Source organism: Rhinolophus hipposideros, assembly GCF_964194185.1.
Source record: "Rhinolophus hipposideros genome assembly, chromosome: 9".
In the NCBI taxonomy this organism is placed as follows: Eukaryota; Metazoa; Chordata; class Mammalia; order Chiroptera; family Rhinolophidae; genus Rhinolophus; species Rhinolophus hipposideros.
This window is the reverse complement of record NC_138055.1, coordinates 1,242,851-1,249,527: the sequence shown is the minus strand read 5'-3', so window position 1 is coordinate 1,249,527 and position 6,677 is coordinate 1,242,851. Positions and strand designations below refer to the sequence as shown.

General features: G+C 56.5%; 1 long non-coding RNA gene across 1 annotated transcript; it reads right to left on the bottom strand.

Annotated features, from left to right (window-relative positions):
* Positions 1 to 546: 546 nt before the first annotated feature.
* On the bottom strand, positions 547 to 6,450 carry LOC308502197. Its single transcript, XR_013994006.1, has 3 exons — positions 6,327 to 6,450; positions 3,332 to 3,592; positions 547 to 2,628 (listed from the first exon to the last, which is right to left on the bottom strand). It is a non-coding gene; the product is annotated as an uncharacterized lncRNA (long non-coding RNA).
* Between the last annotated feature and the right edge of the window lie 227 nt (positions 6,451 to 6,677).

Here is a 6,677-nt window from a genome sequence, read left to right as displayed (position 1 = left end):
GCTTCCTCAGCACTTGTTCTCTAGCACTTGTCGTCGTCGAGCCCCAGTCCTACATCTTTTAAAGTCATACTTTCACAAGTAGATACGGTTGGGGAAGAACAGTCAAGAGTTGGTATTCTTATCCCTCACCGCATACAATGTATTCTATTCCAGGCTGAAAGTTGAAAATAATAGATGGCATTTTTATGTCGGCATTTGGTATTCTATTATTTTGAACCTTATTTCTGAAAGACAAAGTACATGTATTTACGTAATTGGCTTCTTATCTGAAGGAAAAGGAAACTGCAAAAACTTGTGCGGTTTACTTGCCATTAATAAGCACTTTCCTTTTGTCAGTATTTCAAGTAATGGCCTCCCCAAAATATGGCCAAGAAAGATATTAGAAAGAGTGCATTCCCCCTGCCATTTTTATTTTCTTCTTTTGTTCCCAAGTGGTATTCTTACACTCCTACATGTAGGAAAAGTAAAAATGAATTCTAGGTTTTATTTACAATACTATTAAAATGCTTTCATTAAATATAACTTAACGGAAAACTTTTATGTTTTCATTCAACTGATATTTATTGAGAGCCCACTTTGCACATATTTCCATCACACGTCAGGGGTGGGCAGTTACCCAAAAGCTGCAGCACGCTCCCCCGGAGCCTACATGCTTGCGTTCCGCAGGCTAAGACAGCTGTGCCATAACCGTGCAGCCAGGCTGCTGGTCTACCCACCATCTTCAATTATCCATTGCCTTAGCCCTTCATTGTGTCGTGTGCTGTCCACACGACATTTGTGCCTGTCTGGACTCATCAGCCATTGGTAGGACGGTCACTTCAGTTTGGCACATACAGCAAACCCATAGGCAGGAAATGAGCATGTCCCACAGAGGGTCCAGTGGGGTGTGGGTGAAAAGGCCTCCGGAGAAGGGGATGCGCGGAGGGGAAGTTGTGCCGCGTGGAGAGCAGGGCACCGTGGGCTCCTGACTCCCAAAGCTGTGACACACGCAGACACTGGAGAAACCACTCGTGAGCCCACCCTAGTGTGTCTTGTGGGGGCCAAGATTAACTCTCCTTCCTCCTTTCTAGGTTCTTCTGGCTGGGCTAGTAATCAGATTAACAGGAAAGAGTAACAGGAGAAAATGTGAAATTTATCACGGATGTAATGCGGGGGGGCCGTAAGCATATGAGACCCTGGACGCTTTGGCAGCTGAGGTTTACATGCGATTCTGGGCAAAGGAGAGGGGGGTGGGGGCTGGGATTGCGAAGGGAAAGCAGATCATTCACAGGTGGACGAGAACGAGCAAACGCGTGGTCAACAGGTTCTTGCTGGGACACCCAGGAACGGGGACACGAGGGCATCAGCCCTGGGCTCAGCTACACCCCTCCTGTCGGCCACATGTACTTCATGCTGTGGTGCTGAGGGGACGCCCTCCTGTGAGCAGGTGTCTCTACCCGGATTCCTTTAGGCAGGTGGGGGCGGGGGTGGTTAAAGTTCTTCCTGTGGATAAAATTCCTATCCCGAAAGGCATATTTTGGGGTGGCAAACTTTGGTCCCCCTCAGCTCCTGCAAGTGGGGGAGTGGCGCCCAGGACCAGGTGAGGCTGTGGGTGTAAAGAAGTTATTGAAGAGCCAAATCGCCATGCAGAGAGCAGCTCCGCTGTTGAGACCAAGGGGAAGCAGGCTGGCCCTTGGCCACCCTCTCAGGCTGACACCACCACAGACATTGCAGAGGCCACCGTGTCCCAGCCCACGGGCTTCCCACTGGGAACGCTGAGGGGCAGGATTCCCACACCACAGGGACTTGATCGCTGAGGTCCGGTGGCCACACTGTGGGGTGTCCAGGCTGCTGGAGCACCGCGGAGGCAGGACCTCAGGCTGACGGGGTGGGGGTGTCAGCAGGAGGATCTCGGTCACCTGCTTGACCCCTCCAGGCCTCAGGGTCAGGCAGACAAGGCCCCCAGGGCTCTTCATGAAGGCTTTTTGCACCATTGTGTAAATGTTCACGTGTGTGCACACACATGGAGAGGGAAAGGCTCCTTAAAATAAGGTGCTTCATGGATGTTTCACCAAAATACTGGCAGATGCGTTTGTGTCTGAGCGTGGGGGCAGCTTCTTGCAGCCTGGAGGGCAGCGTGGGCTCTGGGCGAACGGGCACTGTGGTCCGGACAGCTGAGCTTCCGCCCCAGCTGCTTCCCTTCCCTGGCCGTGAGCAGACAGCAGCCCCAGTGCCCCACCTGTGGACGCAGCCAGTGACAGCACAGGCCTGGACTGTGGTGAAAAGTAATGGACACAAGGAAAGCAGAGCCTGAGAGCGAGGTCCTGACAGCTGCAGCGCCTGCTCTGCTCAAAGTTGTCTGATCGGCCAGCGCTGTCCCCTTTGATCCCACCAGGGAAAGCGGAAGCTCGAGACCCAAGGAAGCTGTGAGGGGGGTGTGTGTGCACGCGTGTGTGTGCACGTGTGCATGCGTGTGTGCGTGGGAGGACGTCCTTGAACTGGTGAGACATGGTGATCTGAGAGTCGGCTGTCCCCCACCTGGGAGCCCAGCTGGTGGGGGAGCCTGTGTGCCGCTCAGCCCGTCTGCACTCTGCTCAGGCTCCCTGTGGGTCTGGCACAGATCTGACGTGGCCTTCTCAGGCACTTTACCTGTTGGCAAAACTCAGAAATGTCACTTCTCTTTGTCAGAAAATGGAAATCAGGTCAGAAGGAACTCTCCGGCCTGTGGCATCTCTGGGGGGATAAGCCAGCCGCATCCTTAATGGGCATAATGGGATGTGGAATGCGCTGGAACACACGGGAAGAAATGAGGGTCACTCGCTGAGTGCAGCTAATTCTCCTGTCCCCAGGCCACGCTCGCAGCAGCGGTGACGGCAGATCTGCTCAACAGGCAGGAGACCAAAGGATGTAGGTGTGCAGGCAGAAGTGCCCAGCTTCGCACGGCACAATGCCAGCAGGTCAGACCGCTGTGTCCACCCCAGAGCACGAGTGCACGTGTGTGTGTAAGCACACGTGTGTGCACGTGCATGTGTGTGCATAAGTGTGGGAGGGTGTGCATGCGTGTGTGCACATATGTGTGACTGTGTGCTCGTCTGTGTGTGAGCACATGTGTGTGTGTATGTGCGTGCGTGTGTGTGTGTGAGAGAGAGAAAGGGAGAGAGAGCACTGCTGTTCCCTTTGCCTGACTAAGACTCAGTCCTGGCCTGGGAACCAGTGCCAGCTGACCCGCTGTAGTTGAAGTAGCCCTGGCAGCCCGGCTTTCCGGGGACACAGGGTTTAACATGACGTGCGGTCACCCCCAGCAAGGTGGGTGAGCACTTGAGCATGAGGCCCCAGATGGTTTGCAGCTTACCTGCTTAAGTCGTCCTTGTTTAGAGCAAGTTTCCAGATCCTGCTCCTTCTCGTCCTTGGAAGGCCTGAGGGATGCGAGCTGGGTGCCCTCACTGCCCTGGAACAGGGACAGGCTCCTGAGAGAGGGACCTTGAACCTTGTGTGTCACAGTTCCCCACTGTGCCCCAGGGGAGGCCTCAGGACGGCTCACGCTGGAAGGAATCCTGTTCAGGACACTCCCAGGAGAAGAGTCACCCTGGAGGGTGTCACCTGCCTGTCCACCCTGTGGGTCAAGTAGGAAAAAACTAAGAAAGATTAAATTCTGCACTGAGGGTCCGACATCAGCTTCAGAGGCTTTGCATAGCTCACAACCTTGTTTTCAAAGAATTATGTCAAGAGAGGCTCTGATTTACTGTCCAGGAGCCAGCCCAGAGCTGCCCCTGCTCTGCCTGTGGAAGATTCACATGGCTTCCTGTCCCCCCCACCCCCACCCCAAGCCCCTGTCCTGGATTGCTGCAGTTGCATTATGCCCCCTGCGGGCAGAATGTCTTGTCTGTGCTGCAATCTTATTGCTCTTTCCTGACCAGTGTGGTCTGCAGGTCTGAGAGCTCCTGGCCAGCATGGGGGCGGGGCAGAGCCAAGGGGGGAGGGCGCCAGCGCCTGTGTGTGGAGGGCACATGGCGTCCCCAGGAAGCTGCATGGGGGGCTCAGAACCCCCGCCCCCACCCCACCCCCAGCACTGAGACCCATGTATACAGACGGGTAAGCTCTCCATGGGGGTCACCTGGCTGACTTTCAGCCTCTCCCCCATGCACATCCTGCTCTCACTGCCCGGGGCTGGGGGGACTGGGGGGTTGCTCACCAGCACCTGGAGATGTGGGCGGCCCCTACTGGGCGGGCCCGCCTTGCCCCTCCCACCACCTGGCCCCGCCCACCGCCTGACCCCGCCCACCACCCGGCCCCGCCCACCGCCTGGCCCCGCCCTGAGATTGGGCAGCTTCTCCCGGGCTCCAGAATGACCCATCCTGGATGGAAGATTTCCCCAGGCTTGTGTGGGAGGGCGGCGATGGTGGCTGAGGTTAGATATTATCTGGGAGGTTTCTCAGGGTCTTCCTTCGTCGCCACTTCGGACCCCCAAAATCAGGCCTGGGGTAGGGTTTCTCCTGGGGTGGGGTCAGTCAGGGGCGACCCAAACCTGTCAGCCTGGAGGTGCCCGGGGAAAGGGGAGGCTGCTACTGGCATTTGTCACCTTTGTCACTAGGATCCAGGGACTTTCTGTAGATGGAGAAGCTCCACGGGGCTTGTCACAGAGTGGACATGTGTGGGTCCCCTTCTGTGTGGGCACCGACTCTGAGAGATCATGTGCTGGGGTCTCGTAAGGGCGGATGTGGGCCCTGACCTTCCAGGACCAAATACAGCGCCCCAGGTCTGTAGATGACTGTCCTCTGCCCCAGGTGGGGGGACCTGGGCCGAGGGTCCAAAGCTGGGAGGCCACGATGTCTTCCCCACAGACCTGTGGCTGGGACCCTTGAGCCCAGACGTGGCCCCACAGCCACTGCACTGTGGTTGTCTGGTCCCCTTCTGCCTTGTGGTGACGCTTCTCCTGCTCCTTCTCAGTGTGTCCCAGAGTATGTGACACACAGGGCTCCAGGGAGTGGCCGTCTGCTCTAGCTGGGCTCACTGTGTCCCACTGGGGCCGTCCACAGGTGGCACTAAGTGCTGCTCTCTCCGAGCAGAAGTTTTCAGGAAAGCCCTTTGCTATGTAAAGCCAGGCCCATCAGCCAAACACTGCACGGACATGAATGTGCGTGTGCATGTGCACAGACACGTGATATGCACATAGAAACACAAACACACATGCACTTCCAGATGCTGGAGTCAGCATGTCAGGAACGAAAGCCACAGGAGCCCATTGTCCAGGGTGCAGGCAGCTGCTAAGGGAGGAGACAGGACACACAGGCTTGCTCTGCTCAGACGTGTCGTAACGCCCTGTCCAGGGCTGGCTGGCAGGGACGCCTGGAGCCCAGACACAGGGCAAGGCGGTGAGGGGACGGTCCAGGTCGGGATGGGGAGGAGGAACCCCCAGGACAGCCTCTGCCGGTTTGGCTCTCGTGGTTATTGCCAGAGTTAAAATCTGCACATTTGACTTCCTTCCATGCTTGTCTCCCTAGAGTCCCCCAGAAGCCGAGTGATCCTGGGAAATGTGAGCCAAGGGACATCTCCTTGCTCCTCCCAGGGTCAGCCTTACAAGGCACCCACCCGTCTCCCCTCCCCGGCCTCTGGGTACTCTGGGTCCTGGAGTTACCTCAGGACCTTTGCACGGCTGCTCTCTCTGCCTGGTGTCTTCTGTCCAGTGACTTAGGCGTTCACTCCCTCCTCCCTACACTGGAATGTTACTCTGTGAGAAGCCCTGGACACCTGGTCTAAAATTGAGCCCCTCCTCCCTGCCTTCCTCTTTTCCTGCTTTGTTTCTCTTAGCTGTGACCACCGTCTAAAGCGCTGCCTACTTTATGGTCTGTTTTGTCTCCGGCTGCTCTCCTGTTGAATGTAAGTCTCCTGAGGGCAGTGGCTTTGTTCACCGCTGGTTCCCCAGAGGGGCTGGCACCCAGCAGGGATTCTGGTGTGAGATGGAGGAAGGAGGAGGGGGCGAGGGAAGGAACGAGGCGAGCGGAGGCAGGTGGGAGGCCCACACCCCACTCAGGCCCACACTGGTTGCTGACAGCGCCGTCTGTGATGCCAAACGCCCCGGCTTCCGTGTGGTTCCGTGTGGACGTGGGTTGGCCCTGCCTGCCCAGACAAGCCCGCCCAGGAGCCAGAGACCTGGGTGCACCCAGTGCCTCTGTCCGCCAGCCAGCGCCAGCGTCTGGAGGGGGTGGGCCGGGGACGTTCCCCAGGCACAAAGCATAACTTTGTAAACCAAATCTTCTTAAAGAGCAGACAGCATTTAAAACCAATTTGAAGTCGAGGAATGTGCACACACACCCCCCCCACGCATTTTAGCGGCCCCGACACTGTACCTTCCAAATCATTTTATCCTGGTTTGAGCAGCTTCGCTCCATGGAAATGGCTTAATCGGATTCCTCTCCTCCTCGCAGGCGGGCGGCTTGGGGTGGTGTGTTTATTTTCCAGACTTGCTAGACTGTATGGAAACAGACGGCTGTACCTGAGCCAATGTGCTATCTGCGCTGGGGGCAAGCACGGAACACAGTGTACTATTTTGAGGGTGCCTGGCCAATCTCCTCCCGTCCCCAGTCCCAAGTGCCAAATCTCTGTGCATGCGGTGAATTCTATAGTTAGTGGCTGCCTCTCTCCTGTTCCGCTGCTATTTCAGACATGGTTCCTTTGGGGAGAAAGATGCGTAAGAATGC